Source organism: Ostrinia nubilalis, chromosome 24 (assembly GCF_963855985.1).
Source record: "Ostrinia nubilalis chromosome 24, ilOstNubi1.1, whole genome shotgun sequence".
NCBI lineage: Eukaryota > Metazoa > Arthropoda > Insecta > Lepidoptera > Crambidae > Ostrinia > Ostrinia nubilalis.
In genome coordinates this window covers 3,226,312-3,242,951 of record NC_087111.1, presented here as the reverse complement: position 1 = coordinate 3,242,951, position 16,640 = coordinate 3,226,312, and the positions used below count along the sequence as shown (strand labels likewise).

The window sequence follows — 16,640 nt, the reverse complement described above, 5'->3', positions numbered from 1 at the left end:
GTTAACAAAGAGCTCAAGAGGTGAATAACACCGTCGGAAACGCAGCCGCGCCGGTTTCCGATACAAAACGGAATCCAATTAGGTATCCCATCTCGCCGGCTTTCATTAACCGACCGAATAAGCGGAAACCGTAAAAAACCGAACCGGGAGAACTGGCTTTGCGAAAACAGCTTACATACAAGTCACCATTAAATACATTTAATGATCGCGCCGCGGTGTAAATGTTTAATACGAGTGCGCACCGTAAAACACCTATGGCGATAGACGGTTGCTAGGCGGAGGTAGGGCTGCCAGACCCAAAGACATTACACTTCCTGTAATGATTTATTATTAGTTGTAAACGTACAGAAGGCAAAACATATATTAATAATTCAGTTCAACAGATTACGATTACTTTAGATTGAAATTCTGAAGAAAAAGGTTTCTGCCATCTGGTAACCCTAAACGAAGAGCTCTCTGTACATAACTACCGACGTATATTTGAGTAGCGATTAGAAATCTCCGATACGAGCAGTCATAATGTGTGCAGCCTCCCAATGGACTGGCAAGACTTGTTAATTACTGAAATTCCATACGATCTGCTCAGGGAGATCTTAGTTAGAAGTTATTCGATCTCCACTGACAATTTTGAGATCTTTGCTACTGAAATGCCCTTAACAAAAGACCATCTTAGGCCAAGTTGCATTGCCAAATGTGTAAGAATCACTGGACAGTTTAAAAAGATGAATCACTTTAACAACCTTGATGTGGTTCAGAGCTGTTTGTGTAAGTTAAACTTGGCACCCATTTTAAGTGTGACTGAATACAAGAGCTTGGCACTTGCTCCGATTAAGCGCCTTTGATGTTCCCTTTTTATTGTCTACCATTGAAAATAATTATTTCGACACCATTTGGTTAGTAGTGAGTGTCCTTGTCTTTTCTTTTGGCTCAACTACTAACTAAAGGACTGGAACCCTTAAAATGTAACTTACAGTTTACTTATTAACTACTGTAATCAAATAAAAACTATCTGAGCGTTTCTATTTCCATCCCTTATCCTCAGAATTTCTCGATTCCACATTGCGCAGTTCACCGACTGTTTACGCTGTTGTAACAATATAATTATGTCAACATTTTACGAATAGGAAAAAACATATTTGCTCATTAGCAAACGTTTACGAATATTCCCACAATTTATTTAAAACCTAACGCTGTTGCCACCTCGATTACGCATAAACGGAAAGGTCTAACGTTTATTGAGTCATAATAGCTCGCCTCGTAGCGCGGCTCAATAACAATATGACAGGCTACTTCACATGTTTTTAACTGAGAACATCCATTATATTGTTGGTGCATAAATGCACAATCACACGAGAACAGTATAACTGATGATTATCGATTGCAATCCCTTGAATTTACCTGCAACTTAATACCTACCACTGATATCAGATATCTCATTATTGTTATATTACAATGAAATGCAATTAGAATGTAATTCCATCAACAGTTTCGTTTTATAGATTGTAATCTTTGCAAGGTTAGTCGTTGTTAGGTTAATCTTTTAAAGGTTTTCAATTAATTTTAAGACCTTTGCTTGATTATTTTGATATTACCTACAATGTAGAAGCTTAAAAGCGCATTTTCTTTGTCTTGACGTAGACAAATAAGTTTTCAATCCAAAATCTGTGTTCACCACATGTTTTGCAAAAATCCGTGAATAGATGCGCCATTTTTATTTTTAAATCTGAAGTAGCAATGCGCTAACACAACACGCCTCCGCGTTGTGTCTGGTAAACTATTTTCAGTTTACTGATATGCAATTAAGATACTCTTTACAGTAACAAATTAAAAAAGAAATATGTAAAATCCTTATTGGGTGATCTAAGAAAAGAGAAATAACGTAGTAAATTAAGAAAATTTTAACGCGGATATTATAGTTCCGGCCATAAATAAGAAAGAAAACTATTTTAATAGTTTTACTTGTTCTTTTTATTACAATAATTTATGAACTCCTAGCTTTTTATTACACATAAAAAGTTACAATACAAAGAATCGTAATCAAAACGGACGTGATACAATATCATATTTGTAGATTATAATAACTTGGCAATACGATTATAAACAAAATACGTGACTGGTTATTAAATCTAAATTACGATGAGACGGAGAAAATTCTCCAATATCCTACATAAAACAAACCTTTGCATGCACGCACACACATATACTTACCTCACACATACTTGATCGATTCTCTGTAAGCTCGTAATCGGCTGTCCCGACCGATTTTTTCAAAAAGTAATTAAAATATTTTTAAAAAACACACTCGTAATGAAACTTTATACCCTAAACTTTACGGGCCCTTTGTTTTTAGAACCATAACTATTTTTAGTTTTTTTCTAGACTCGATTGAAGCCCGAAAAATACAGTCCCCTGGCTGTCCCCATCACTTCATTTCCGCCTAGAAATGAGATTTACAAAGAAAATATTGAAACTACATACATCTGGCAGCTCATAGCATAAAGAATAATAATGAAATTATATTATTTTCGTAAAACAAGCTCTCATTACCATTTTATTTATTTAGTAAACTCCTGTAAACTTTGTCCCCAGAATTTTAATACAGTCCCCTGCCAAAAATTTAAATTCATAATATAAAAAAACTATAATAGTTACGATGTTTTTTTTGAGTGAAATGAAATGCAATTGCTATAAAAAAGGCAACCTCGCCGAATGCGGCGTTGAGATGCCTATTTTTTTAGTGTCAGAGCGTTATTTGTGAGGTGAACACGCGCTTGAATCGCCACCACACACAGTCCTCTGGTAAGTCATAATATGCATGTTAATTACTTAATAATCTCCAAATAAAGTATACATTGATATATTATTTATGTCTCAATTGATCGGTAGATTCTTAAAACACTATTTAACATCATTTTCGTAAATATTGTGAAATCTAGCCGAAATACACAGTCCCCTGGCAACAGTCCTCTGCCTGAAATTGCACTAATATGTGCATCAGGTCGCAAGTATTTTTTCCTGGTCCATCCTCGGCTTTTCAAATAAATATAAAACACTAACAATGAGGCAGCAAGGTTCTGCAGTAGAGGCCATGTACCGGAAAACGCAGCGAGAGACAAGCGACACCGAGCCACCTTGTGGGTGGACCGACGACCTCATACAGGTAGCAGGAAGGCGTTGGATGCAGGCCGCTCTACCTACTGTGCGTTGTGAAAGTCATTGGGGAAGGGCGGGAGGCCTATGTTCAGCAGTGGACGTCCAATGCTAAATAAATAATAAAATAAATAAATCATTTATTTCCCCTCACAAACTTAGGTTAAATTACATTTGGTAAAAAAAATATACATTACGCTATAGGTACTTAATACTAAGTTTGTGTGGGACTGGTGCCTGAAATAGGTTTTGTTTAAAACCTGTTCTACAGGTCACCAGGCCCCCACCCGTGGAATATTATATGGTAGTATAGCAGTAAGACCCTTAAGTGCGATAGTTTGCGAAAACAAATTGATGTTTGCCTGTTACTTTACACATCTATTCGAAAAGCCATAGGACGAATTTGTTGTTACTTGACAGTATTATTATAAAGATAACAGAACAGCTTAATGTAATATGCTCTAATACTAATTATTAAATATATAATACTAATAATACGCGGGCAGTGCCGCAAGAAAAAGCTGGTAACAAAAATAAATTAAAAATGCATGCGGTAACAAAAATTAAATGAATGAGTGTGAAAATATGACTGTGAGTGTGAAAGTGTGAGTGTGCTAGTGGATGTGTAAGTGTAGCCTGTTTGGTCGTGTATGTGTTGTGTATGTGAATGAGGGAAAGACTTATATGAGTTATGGAAGGAAAAGATGGAAGCGCGTGTCTGTACACTCGGGCGAATAAGGATGTGAAGGTGAAATTTACCTAAAGCATTTACACACAAATACCTATTATAAATGCGTAAGTTTGAATGGATGTCCGGATGTTTGTTACTTTTTCACGCAAAAACTAATGAACTAATTTTGGTGAAACCTTACAGTATTATCTATACTAATATTATAAATGCGAAAGTAACTCTGTCTGAATGTCTGTATGTCTTTCTTTCACGCCCAAAACAATGAACCGATCTTGACGAAATCCGGCATAGAGACAGTTTAAGTCCCGGGAAAGAACATAGGACAGTTACTATCCCAGTTTTTGAAACAGGGACGCGCGCGACAATTTCTGTGACAGACAAAACTCGACGCGGGCGAAGCCGCGGGCGGAACGAATAACATAACATAAAGGCTATAATTTATGGTGATCTGTGACAAACCAAGTTTCACGCGGTTGAGACCGCGGGCAAAAACTAGTATTTGATACTCCTAGATAAGCGGATGAAGAATTTTTTCAGTATCCTCATAGTCTAATGTATTGAGGTACTTTATGACCAGTTTTTTGCAGCTAGACTTGGGGAGCGGATAAATGTCAAGTTTACCGTTTATTTTGTTGTATAAGTAAGGGCCGAGGAAGCAGAAGAATTTATGTGAGAAGGAGGTATTTAGCTTCGAAGGTGGACAAACTTTATCTTTTCGCCGCTTACCCTTTAGTAGCTCGGGGTCATACTCTGTCTGGGTGTGTTTTTTTAAGATGATATTGAGAATGAAAGTTTTCCTAACTGTGAGTACGTTCCAGTTCTTGTAAAGTTCTACGGTAGGATAACGGAAGGGTAACCCAGCTGCCACCTTAAGAAGGGCACGTTGAGCCCTTTCGAGACCCAATATATGAGACTTGGCAGCACCACCCCATGCTGAGACACAGTATTCTAATAAAGAATGTCCTAGTGCACAATAAACTGCCCTTATAACACCTCGGCTAGCCACGTTTTTTAAAGTTTTGAAGACGTAAATAAGCTTACGTAGCCTTGAAGTAAGGGTGTCAATATGAGACTTAAAGGCAAGAGTTTGGTCTATTATGACTCCGAGGTATCTCATGGACTCCGTACGCTGTACCACTGGGCAGAGACACTGCGCTACTGGAGGTTGTGGGCTGCAACCATGGGCTGTAATTGAGAATACTTGCGAAGGAAGAAGGCTGGATCTGAACGCAAATGCTACATATTTCGTCTTAGTGACATTCAGTGTGAGTAGGTTGTGCCTCAGCCAATTATTTACCCCGTCAAATCCCATTTGAGCGTTGTTAAAGGTGTCATCCCAGGAGTCTCCGCTGAAAAATAGGGCTGTGTCGTCAGCAAAAGTAAAGACACTACCCCCGTTGAGTTGCTGTGCTGAAATGATGTTGATGACTAACAATGAAAAGTGTCAGCTGCTTTTGCAACAGTGGTTCTTGTGAGCATTATAATGGAAAATATTTAATCTGCTGAACCTGAATTGACCACAAATTCCCCCAAAGATTTGATGATGAAATAGCAGGAACGGGTGGTACTCGGAATTCTGTGCCTCAGAGATTAAGGTTAATTTTTGATATGAATGTTTATTAAGGAAAGTTGTTATTTCTGTTAATTTTTTATAAAGACATTTTGTTTACTATTGATTTGCTATAAAATAATAAATAATTGATCAATTTAAAATGACTTTTTCTTAAAGTATAACAGTCCTCTGTCTCAATTAACAGTCCCCTGTCATGATTTCTTGGAAAATCGCTAATAACTCGGAAAATATTAATAACTTCAGTGGGACTCCTTATCTAACTAAAATAATAGTCAATTTTCTTTGAAATGGATCACGGTTTTTTGGAAAATGTTAAAAATAATTGCCAGGACAGCATTTGTATGGGACCTGTACGAGCTTACAGAGAAATGCCCGTAAACAAACATTAAACCTACTTTTTTTTAATTTAATTTAATTAGATTGTTTTGTTCTTTTCCTGTTAAAATAATTATGATACAGATCCTCGGGAGGAAGGCGCAGGCAGCTGTGACACAGTTTATACTAGTACGGCTGCCGACGTAACCTAACCCAATAGTTCACTTGAATTGTAATCTCTAAATAGGTTAAGACTTACTGTAATTTTGGAGCGAATAAATATTATTATTATTATTTATTATTAATAAAAGCAAGTAACGTATAACACGACCTTGTAAGTTATATCCACGTTCTGAGGGCAGGGCAAGGTCACATCGGAATTTTAGATATCAGAAACCCTCTGGGGCATAGACATGTCCCTCCCAAATTCTTGGGAAAGCCATACCTTCCTTTGTGTTAAAATTACATTACTTTGTTGGCGACGAGTTTAAGTGGGGCGGCTACTTATGCACGCGTTTTGTGTTTCGTCGTATTAGATATGAATTAATTTTCTTTTGGAACTGAACACCAATCGGATTACTTCGGAAATATAATATTGCAAATGTGTACTTTAAAATAACCTTTTAATGCGAAGGGCAATAGAATTCAAGCTTAAGCGAAGGTTATAAATGTATAGATCAAGTTACAGCTATTTCTGCTTTATACAGTGCTTAAGAAGAAACTGTTCTCATCTCCAGCTTTATTGAGACTATCCCAGATAGAGAAATAATAACACCGATTACCTCTAGCCTTTCCAGGCTCTCGAGTTATTGGTAGATGCCATTACAAGATACAATGCGTTATTATACCTCGACTATAACGATTAATCGATATCTCGGATCGGTTTTAGAGCGGTCGTTCCGTTTTAATGTTTCCTTTCGTCTCTCGAGATTAAATATAGTCGAGTGAATCGATACGACAGCGTTTCGACAATAATACACGAAGCTCGTTGGTTAATTACAATTTTAATGGGTCGGTCAGTGCGCGAGGTGCCCGCTGGGCCCGGTGGGAGGGGGTGGGGGCAATAACAGCACAATGGAGTCGTACCTAACTCAAATTATATCTCTGTTAATGCCATTGAACCGAACGGTGATTCGAGTGAACAGTATTTATTTATCGGACTGTTTTCATGAGCGGTTCGATCATCGATTATGTATTTTAAACGTTTGTTCGAAGAATAAGTTGTTTCTGATTGACACGAGCGAGTGATAAGTACACATTACGTGCACGTTTCAACGGAAGTTCAGGAGCATAATTAATAAGCCAGTGTCACGCGAACATGAAATTGTGTTCATCGATCATCAAATGAAAGTGGACAGAAAAACTACGAAATTAATTTTACAATTTGTTTTACTAATTGGCGAGTTTAACAGTTCGGCTTTTTACATCATTATGCATTAGTTGAAAATAGGTGCAATTCTTAACAAAATAAATACCTGAACATACAATTATGTATTTGCGACGTTATGGCACGCGTCATTATGCGATGTAATAATAATAACAGTATTTTCAACACGCCTAAAAACGTTGCGAATATATCGCGGTTATCAATGTCACAGGGAACGTATTACATTTTACATCCCATAGGGAAAACCCGTCGCACGCGCCCGACATCCGAGCATAACTTGTGATTGGAGTGAGCCCGCGTATCGTATTAAAATGAAACGTTATTTTTGGGACGTTTTCCTTAGATAAATCCCGTATGTATCGTACAAATTCATTTTTTCTTCGACACACACGTCTTGTAACAGCAGTCAACATGTACACCATTTAATTTTACCTAAATGTGTCTTAGTTTAGCTTTCTTTTAATAACAAAATTGATATTATTAGGATGGTTTTATCTAAAAATTATGAGCCTATTTTGAACTTTTTGAAATATCATGTGTTTAACTCAGTACAAAGTTCAACCAAAAAATAACCGTTTACCGTCCTACTAAATACAACATACATTTAAACAAAAAAAACCGCTCCACGCGAGACAAATTTGCGATTTGAACGAACCAGCCTTCGGTTCCGAAAATGTCGTCGGTGTCATGACCGCCGTCGATTATGCGCATACATTACTAGGCTTGGCTCGGAGGCCGTGGAAAGTATATGTCGTCTTTAGAAAGTTACGGACTGCGTGTGGATATTGTAAGCGGAAGGCACTCGGCGAAGTTCTTAAACTGAAACGGTAATAAAAGATTGCGAATGCTTCCACTAAATAAGTCCACTTCATAAGTGCCACTTGTGGTCTAAACTGAATAAATATTTTTGATTTAGTTTTTTTTTTAAATCCGCTGTCACTCGAATCAAATTAAAATTATTTTAATTTAACTCTAACAGGCCGATGACAGACAAATATAATAAATAGTAATCGTCTTGTTCCTTTTACGACTAAAATTATGTAATGAGATTTACAGCTAACTGTTCTAAAATAAAATTAATTGTTAGAACTTTCCAGCCATTTATAAAATTTCTGGCGAATTGGCGAGCTTCATTTAAATAAGTTTTATTAACGCTTCCAAGTTTCAACACTAAATTTATCCACGTCATAAAGTTCCAACGAAACTCGTTTGAAACTTGTCACATCAACCGAATCGAACTGACAAAAAATGGTCTAGATCCAGGTCAAAAGACGAGCATGACTCACGGCGGCGCTCGAGTTGAGTGACGTCATCGCTGGAAAGGTAGCCTTCGCCGAAGCAATCATGGATACGGTGGGTGAGTGGGATCCTACATCAATTACTCACACGCATACGAAAAGACGAGCGATATGAGGAAATGCCATATTAAAGACAAATGACTACAGTACACATTTCTTTACTGTCGGGCGACGTCATCTTGTCTCCAGTTATGGTGACTCAAAACCTCAAAATATTTCAAGTCAAATAGTACGAGAGCCCACGACCAAAACCATGTCTCATAGCAATACGGCAAAAACCCTATAAAATCGTTAGATTGTATGATTCTGAACCCGACTAGGTGTGTAGTAACGGTCGAAAGTGTAGCAACTGCGTGGGAGGCCATTTCTGCTGTGTCAAAAAAAAAAGACAGTCGGTATTATAGCAATACGTCTGATAGTGAAAATGTACATAGATTTTATAATTGTATTACGAAAAAGTTTGTTTTCAGACATTTTGCGCGTAGCATATAGCCTGTGCGCATTTTTGAAAATGTCAACAAATTTAGCCGACCTGTATCATAGCAATACGGATAATATTTTTTTTCACCTTTTCGTATTGCTGCCATGATTACCAAAAACCTGTTTTCAGACACTTTAAGTGTATCAAAAAGTTGTATGATAGAGAAGGTGCTACACTTAATTTGTCTGATATAAATTTTTTGCACATGTGGACAACTTATTTTATCATGTCCAACAATTTTCAGACATATTGCTATGATACCGATCGGTAAAATTTGTTAACATTTTCAAAACGGTCTCAAAATTTAATGTGTTCACATTTCCGTCTGAAAATTGTTTTGTTCGCATCAAATAACCAAAATTTACTAATAAAAAAGATTTTCAGACGTATTGCTATGATACATTTTTTTTGTCTCATTTTTAATTTTTTTAAGTGATTTTACGGGTTTGCGCTACACCACTAACGTCTGAAAATAATGTTTCCGGTATCTCAGAACTATCATTCAACTACAGTCTGCAAATCAGACATATTGCTATGATGCAGTTCGGTAAAATTCTTTGACAATTTTGAAAATTCGGTCAGATCAAACGCTACGCGGAAAATGTCTGATATTGGTATTTTCGAGTTCAGGATAATCGTATCTATCGATTTGATGCGGTTTTGGCCGTATTGCTATGAGACAAAAATTTTGGTCGTGGGCTCTCGTACTAAAAGGAAAAGTGACCTTTAAACATGCAATGTTTTCTTGAATTAATTGGAGAGTGCTAAGCCTATTAGCCACAAAATACATTTATTACAAGCACTCCAATTTATTCACGAATTTGCTCACGACATGTCACATTCGCAAAATTATCAAGACGAATGTGTCTGTTCATTTTAGGTAGCTTCTAATACATAAATATTATTAAATATCAAGCCAGACTTTATAATGTTATTCTTGGAAGTTAGTTGGCTGTCATGTTGATTACCAACATGTAGACTCGAATGTAGACATTACACGCGATTTAAAACTTTAACTGTAAGTTCTGCTGAGCTTGTAGACTTTATTGAATTTTCAACGACTAAATTAGATCGTCTTAAAAAGTTACTTACATCGCAAAAATGGCGAAACCAGACTGTATAAGCGAATTACACGCCACGTGGGGTTACGATTATGATATTATTACAACACACAGAGCAGTTTAAGAAAATAACCCGTCTTGAGAACCGAGAAAAACCCACTCAATGTTGCTGAAGTGATTCTATACATTTCTGTAAACATTGCTAATGGCATCGTCAATACCGAGTTCAATACTCCACGTGGCCTTAAAAAACACCAAGCATTATGTTAGTTATAAAAAATAACTTAATATCGAACAACAAAAAACGATCGCGGCATCCTTAAAACGGCGAGTTGTGCATCGAAGCAGCTTTAGTTGTGAACTTTATACAGGATGTATTGTTTTATACTTTGCAAAATTAATAACTTTTCTTATTGGATTGATTAATTTCGATACGCGAAAGTCAAATGACTTTCGTCTAAAATAAACTCATCTAATTATTGTTTGTTTGAACGAATTGTGTGTTTCGTAATTACGTGTCGTAGTGTGCGAGTTATTTTCGAATTGCGTTAATTTCGAAGTGGTTAATTACTTTAGCGATAAACGTTACGTGCAATAAGTAATAATAATGTTCCTAACATTTATTGCAGAATTTATTTCCAGTGGCCACCCTGTAAAGCGCAATCGATAGCCGATCGACGGGCAGGCCGGTTACGTGCGAGCGTGTGTGTAACCGTGTATACGCGAACGGATGTGGTCCGCACACTCCGCTAGGGCTACCTGTAGTGATGCAAGAGATTCAGCCTTTTTATAGACTTTACAATAGGACTCGACATATTTTTAACGCCTTACGATAAGTTCTTGTCTTTTGACCCAAGTATAATTAGCGTCGTAAGACCCAATTTGTTTTTAACTTGTATAGTTAAAACATAAATAACTTGTTTCGGTAGTCATAATACGGCCTGCTAATAATACAACCATAATCATTATGGACGTTAAGTACTCTTATTTTTAGTGCAGAAATACTTGTTTGTAAGATACAAAACACGTATTTTTTATGATAGAGTCATTCATAAACGAGTCGTCAAGCTTTCAAATTTTATTATAAAATCTCAAACTAGCTTTCAATTTACTTTGTAGTCGACTCTTAAAAACTAGGTCTTTTAAGAGTCCATTTAACCGAGTCTCTAGCATCACTAGCTCTGCCTACCAGTTGTCGCGACGATCATTATCAACCGCACTTAACTTTTTTACATTTGTAATTATCAGATGCGAGAACCTCGCCTATGTTCACATCTAATGAATATGATAATTTTAAAATATATACGATAAAAATAGACGGGGGTGTCAATTTATTCAAATTACCCGTTGTTATAAAACGATCCATCAACATTTGCCATTTATTGGCAGATGGAATTTCTTAAAGACTTTTCAATGCATTCGATTGTCTTGTCGTGTAGGCGAATATAATTAAAAATGTAAATAAATAGATAACGAGCAATTTAATTACATAACCTATTCAGCTAATAATATGTCTGAAAGTTTCCATTCTACATAAAAGGTAATGTTGATTTTAAAAACACGTAGGTAATACGAATAACAATCCGGCACAGATGGAAAATTACGGTTTAACATCGTGTCGTAGTAAACGTTATAATGCCAGCCATTTGCAATCGCATGGAACTATGTCTGGGAAAAGTAGTGTGGTTAGTACGGTCCGCTGGGCGCGCAAAAACGTGTGACGTAAAAATTTTAATGAGCTAGCGTGATTGCAGCCAATATACATAAGCAAAGACATACAGAATACGAGATTTGATTTAGTGTATAAGTATTTGGTCCGCATTATAAATCACAGAACTGAATATGCGCTTGAGATTTAATACCTACCTACGAGCTTTATGAATGTAATACTTGGGAGTTGCGATTTATCTCAGAAGTTCAACGAAGAAAACCGCACGGAGTTTCATACAAGGCAGTATAAATACTCTAACTAGGGATTGGATACCGCAAGAAAAACGCAACATTAATTAGACATCAAAAACCATGCAGCACGTCTGCGTGCTTCCCTATAATTTCCTTCAAAACCCAGCCTTAAAGATGTGAGAATATAACACATATTACGTCACATTGCACCAGCGCTGACGACTTTTAATTAAAACGGCGCGGTTATAAAAACTAACGTGTTATTTTGCTAATTGGCACCCCTACGCAGTCCGAGTCACCTAGCGCACGTATACGTACCTAGCTAGAGTATCACTAGCGTGCAGTCGGCTGCAATAGTCGTTTCCTTATTTTTATTTATCCCTCGTTAGGGTAACATTCGATAACGAACACGGCCAGTTGTCTTGTCGCTACATAAAGATAAGAGCCACGTAATTGCGTTGATTTGATACATCAAAATTATGATAATTGCGCCTATTAAACATTTAAGATTTGGTTGAGTTACCCAGTTCTTAAACAACGGTTATAACTTTTTAAAATCAATATGTAATCAGTTTTGTAGCGAGTTTACAGTTACCTAAACAACGGTTTAAATTAAACCAATGTTTTTAATTAAAGTCTTAGCGACTTTTCTAGCCAAGTGTACATTGTCTTGATATAGCTACAAGCATAACGAAGATAGGTCGAGGCGATCCGACGCCGTCTCTGTTTACGGCAAACAGCGGTCTCTATGTGAACGTGTATAGCTAGCTGTATGTGTGTATCAGTGAAACAGTTACGGCATAAAGTTCCGCGTATAAAGGACTTTCAGAATTGCGCGTTGGTTTTAAAGTCGAGAAGAAAGTTTGCCTACGCTGATTAAAGGCACAATACGTAATTTGTTTTCTAGCTCTAATCTGTACTTCAAATAAAGGTTCCAATAATTTAACAGCTACTTTAATAAGTTCAGGAACTTCGTAGTTTATTTTATTAGGCTTTTGATTTGAGAACTCAATAGTCGATTGATAGATAAGTAAAAATGCAGATCATGATGAGTTGCATTTTATGGAAATTGAAACATGACTGTCATAAGAATTAAAAAAGTCTTTCTCAAAGTCAAACCTCTTCTGGAGTCATTATTGATCAAGTTGAAGATATTATTTTGACCAATAATAGTTTACGGATAACTTGGTTTGTAAGGGCATACTTTCTTCACCTATCCTATCAGAAAAACTTAAATTTTATTTGCATTTTGATTATACAGAGTTGAGTAGGGATGCCATATAGTATAAAAGACGAATGGTGTTTGATTTGTTTCACAATTGACTTAGCTTTGTCTTCAATGTTTGAAAAATTTTGTGCGGCAATTGAACAATAAAATTTTACTTTGTTGAAAAACATTTGACCAAAAGCAATAAATTCTTTGGTATACTAAGTTACAGTCTCGCTTGGATTTATTACAAAAGTTAATTCATAAGAGTTTTCCCTTTGAAGTGAAATCTGACAAACAAATTTCAACATGATTTCATTTGTTTTATCAAACTTAATTAACAACAAACATTGTACAAGTTGGCTCAAACAAAATTGAAAGCCAGAAAGAATTCTTTAGTAAACTTGTACAGAAGGAAAATAGGTGAATAATGAAAGACAAAACTTTCAAACAAAATCCATTCAAAGTTAGTTGAGGGGAAAGTCAATACTAACTAATTTAACTTGTAAGATGAACAATGGGTTTCTGAAAAGCATAGTTACAATGACTTTTTCTCAAATTTGAAGACATTAATCGAATAGTAATAAAGTGGACTTTCTATAAAGTAAATAATCCAGATATTAGGTACAATTAAACTTACAGGTGTTTCTAGGCCAACCGAAGCCACATCACACAATTTCTTATGAGTTGTTCCCCAAATCTAGGTTATAATCTACAAAAGTTTTATGGACCGGCAAAAACTAAATTACCGACCGCTTAACCATAAAAAGACTTTACCTTCAACAAGATCTTAGCAACAACACTGTACTTGTTCGTCTGGTAGCCACTTGCACTCACATAATCCTAGCAACACACCGAAATCACATTCAGGCAATCAAAAGTAGGTCAGTTGGAGTCAGTTTTGCCGCCTATTAGACAAAAACTTCACATAGAGCCTTCTAGAAAGTCAATTCACAACCAACACGTTTCTTACGCGCCCAACTTGTGACGCGTCGGCGTCGCTGCCGCGAGAATAATGTCGTCGGCCGTCAGCCATCGCCACAGCAATCACCGCGCCGCGCTAAGAGCCGCTTACATGACGCTACCACATTTTCGCAAATTACACTCACTCAGACACTTTTACACCAACTAAAATGCTATCCCGCGCTCAATCTTCATCTTAACCTCATTTTATACATAAATACAAATAGAAACTCACCGTAAATAAGCCGAATCCAACAACAAAGAGTCACCAGCCACGCGCTCCAATTATAGGGCACTCACAAATCACGAAAGCACAAGGTATTGCAGCAAAATTACTTCACAGAAGAGTCGAAATCGTCCACAGTCAGCTTCAAAAGTCTATTGAACAAAGTTTATAGTTTTTCGTGACAATAATCACTAAACCGACAAAGTAAACCCTGAAGCACCGCCAGCTACGTACAAAATGGCGGATTTGCGTAACGAAAGTGACGCGCTAAGCTGACGCGCCGCAAACGCATGGACAAATTTTCTTGTCTATGCCCGATCAGTTCAGAAACCGAGTTCGTAAAATCTCAGACTAAGGATAAAATCGTAAAATACATTGACAATATAAAAGGACAATGGGCAAAATGGTACCCGGCTCCAATAGATATGTGTCTAGTATCGTTTGAAAGGTCTTACCAAGATGAAAAACTTTTACTATGACCACCAGCCTCAGATCTGGTTGTGTACGAAGATATACATACTTTTTTGCAGAATGGTACCCGGCTCCAATAGTTATGTTTGTCGTGTCATTTGAAAGGTCTTACCAAGACGAACAACATTTACTATGGCCACCAGCCTCAGATCTGGTTGCGTTCGAAGATAAAGATACTTTTTGTGTAACCTAAGTAAGTATCATACAGTATGAAGGGGGACGCGCTCGGGGCAGGGCACCGACGAGATGGTCGGACGCGGTGAGGAAGACGGTGGGCGGGAGTTTGCATCGTGCGGTCCACACAGCTTATGACCGCAGTCTGTGGAGGAACACTATCTGTGGTCGCGATCCTCATCAGTGAGGGACCGAGGAAGAAGAAGAAGAAGTATCATACGTGTCCATCGTATGGTACTTAGGTTATGCGAGGCAGGAAGGGTTTACTGCTCCAGCATCCTTCCTTAACTCTATAATTATTGATGGGGATAATTGTGAAATTAATATTTTTATTCAAAGAAGTACTACCCCCTTATTAATAAAAAGTTACACCTAGGAAGAACCTTGGACACAGAATAAGTAATAGTACAGGTACAGAAGGATTACTCCGCAAGACGATTTAAATAAATGCGAGTCTTGCTACGACGCGATACAGTGGAATTCAGCTCGCACAGCACTACGTACCTACAATTTTATTCACCTACAAGTTTTGTCTCTTTCTATCGCGTGCCTCTGAACTCTTCTTACGCTGTTAGGGTTGCTGTCTAGTGAAAAAATAATTAATCTACTTATTTCTAATGAGGTACGTATGTAGGTAAATATGCATTCATTATGGAAAACCTTGGGAGAGGCCTTTGTCCAGCAGTGGACGTCATTTGGCTGAAACGAACGAACGCATTCTGAGCAGTAGTCATAGTAGGTTAGGTTCCTAAACTATCCTAAGAATTATTGATTACCTACATGGCCAACATACCTTTCAGCATCTTTGGGAAGCGAAAAAAAAAGATAAATCCGGTCGATTTCTTTTCGAATTTAAACACCCGAACGCCGCACAATATTTCTTTCTCTTTATGTCCATTTTTAAATAATACTTCGATCATAGAATACTTTAACGCACGCCAGCGTCCTAACGGGCGCGCGCGTGACACTCGACTGATATAATACCCGCCGGCGGGGCGCTTCGCTGTAGGTAATTATCGGATGTACCGCGCGGAGTGAGCCAGGCCTGCCTTGGATTAAAATGACATTTCCATACCAAATGACAATTTAAGCCAGAGTTCAACTAGGGTGTAACGTTTATGAATAAAGGGGTTAAAGTTTTATTACTTCTTAAGGGTTTTATTATGAGTTGCTAAAGCGAATAAACCCACAATACCCAATAAGTCCACCCACAAGATGGACCGACGACCTCATAAAGGTAGCGGGAAGGCGCTGGATGCAGGCCGCCACCAACCGGCCATTGTGGAAATCATTGGGGGAGGCCTATGTTCAACTGGACGTCCTATGACTAAAATGATCATGATGATGATTATGAAAGCGAATAAAGGGCTAATAGCTTGGGTAGTTCATCGTAGGTATAATCCTTCCCTTTTCAATGCTTCTTTTAGTTATATTAATAGATTGTAGTCATAATACATACTCGTATACATGGAGGATTGTGTTATACTTTCATTATAATACTTAGTGGAATTACTGCTTTCAAAACGTGAATTAGAACTGGCCCCATAGCAGACATTTTCCTACATCTAAAGGCCTTTTAAAATATATATTGGTTATGGCTATTGGAGCGGGTACCACTTTCCATACATTTGTGCCCATCATCCTTTGTATTAACGTTAAAATAAAATTATTTGAGAACGAGATTTGATTGGACGCTGGCAAATAAATAAATAAATTGAAAAAAAAAAAAAAATAGTGAGAG

The 16,640-nt window shown here is 37.2% G+C and overlaps 1 protein-coding gene across 1 annotated transcript in view; it reads right to left on the bottom strand.

Moving 5' to 3' along the window:
- Positions 1 to 14,544, bottom strand: part of LOC135083913 (C-terminal-binding protein) — a 119,480-nt gene extending 104,936 nt beyond the window's left edge. Inside the window, exon 1 of the mRNA XM_063978666.1 lies at positions 14,264 to 14,544. The gene's annotated coding sequence lies outside the window, so the exon portion shown is untranslated. The remainder of the gene's footprint in view (positions 1 to 14,263) is intronic.
- Between the last annotated feature and the right edge of the window lie 2,096 nt (positions 14,545 to 16,640).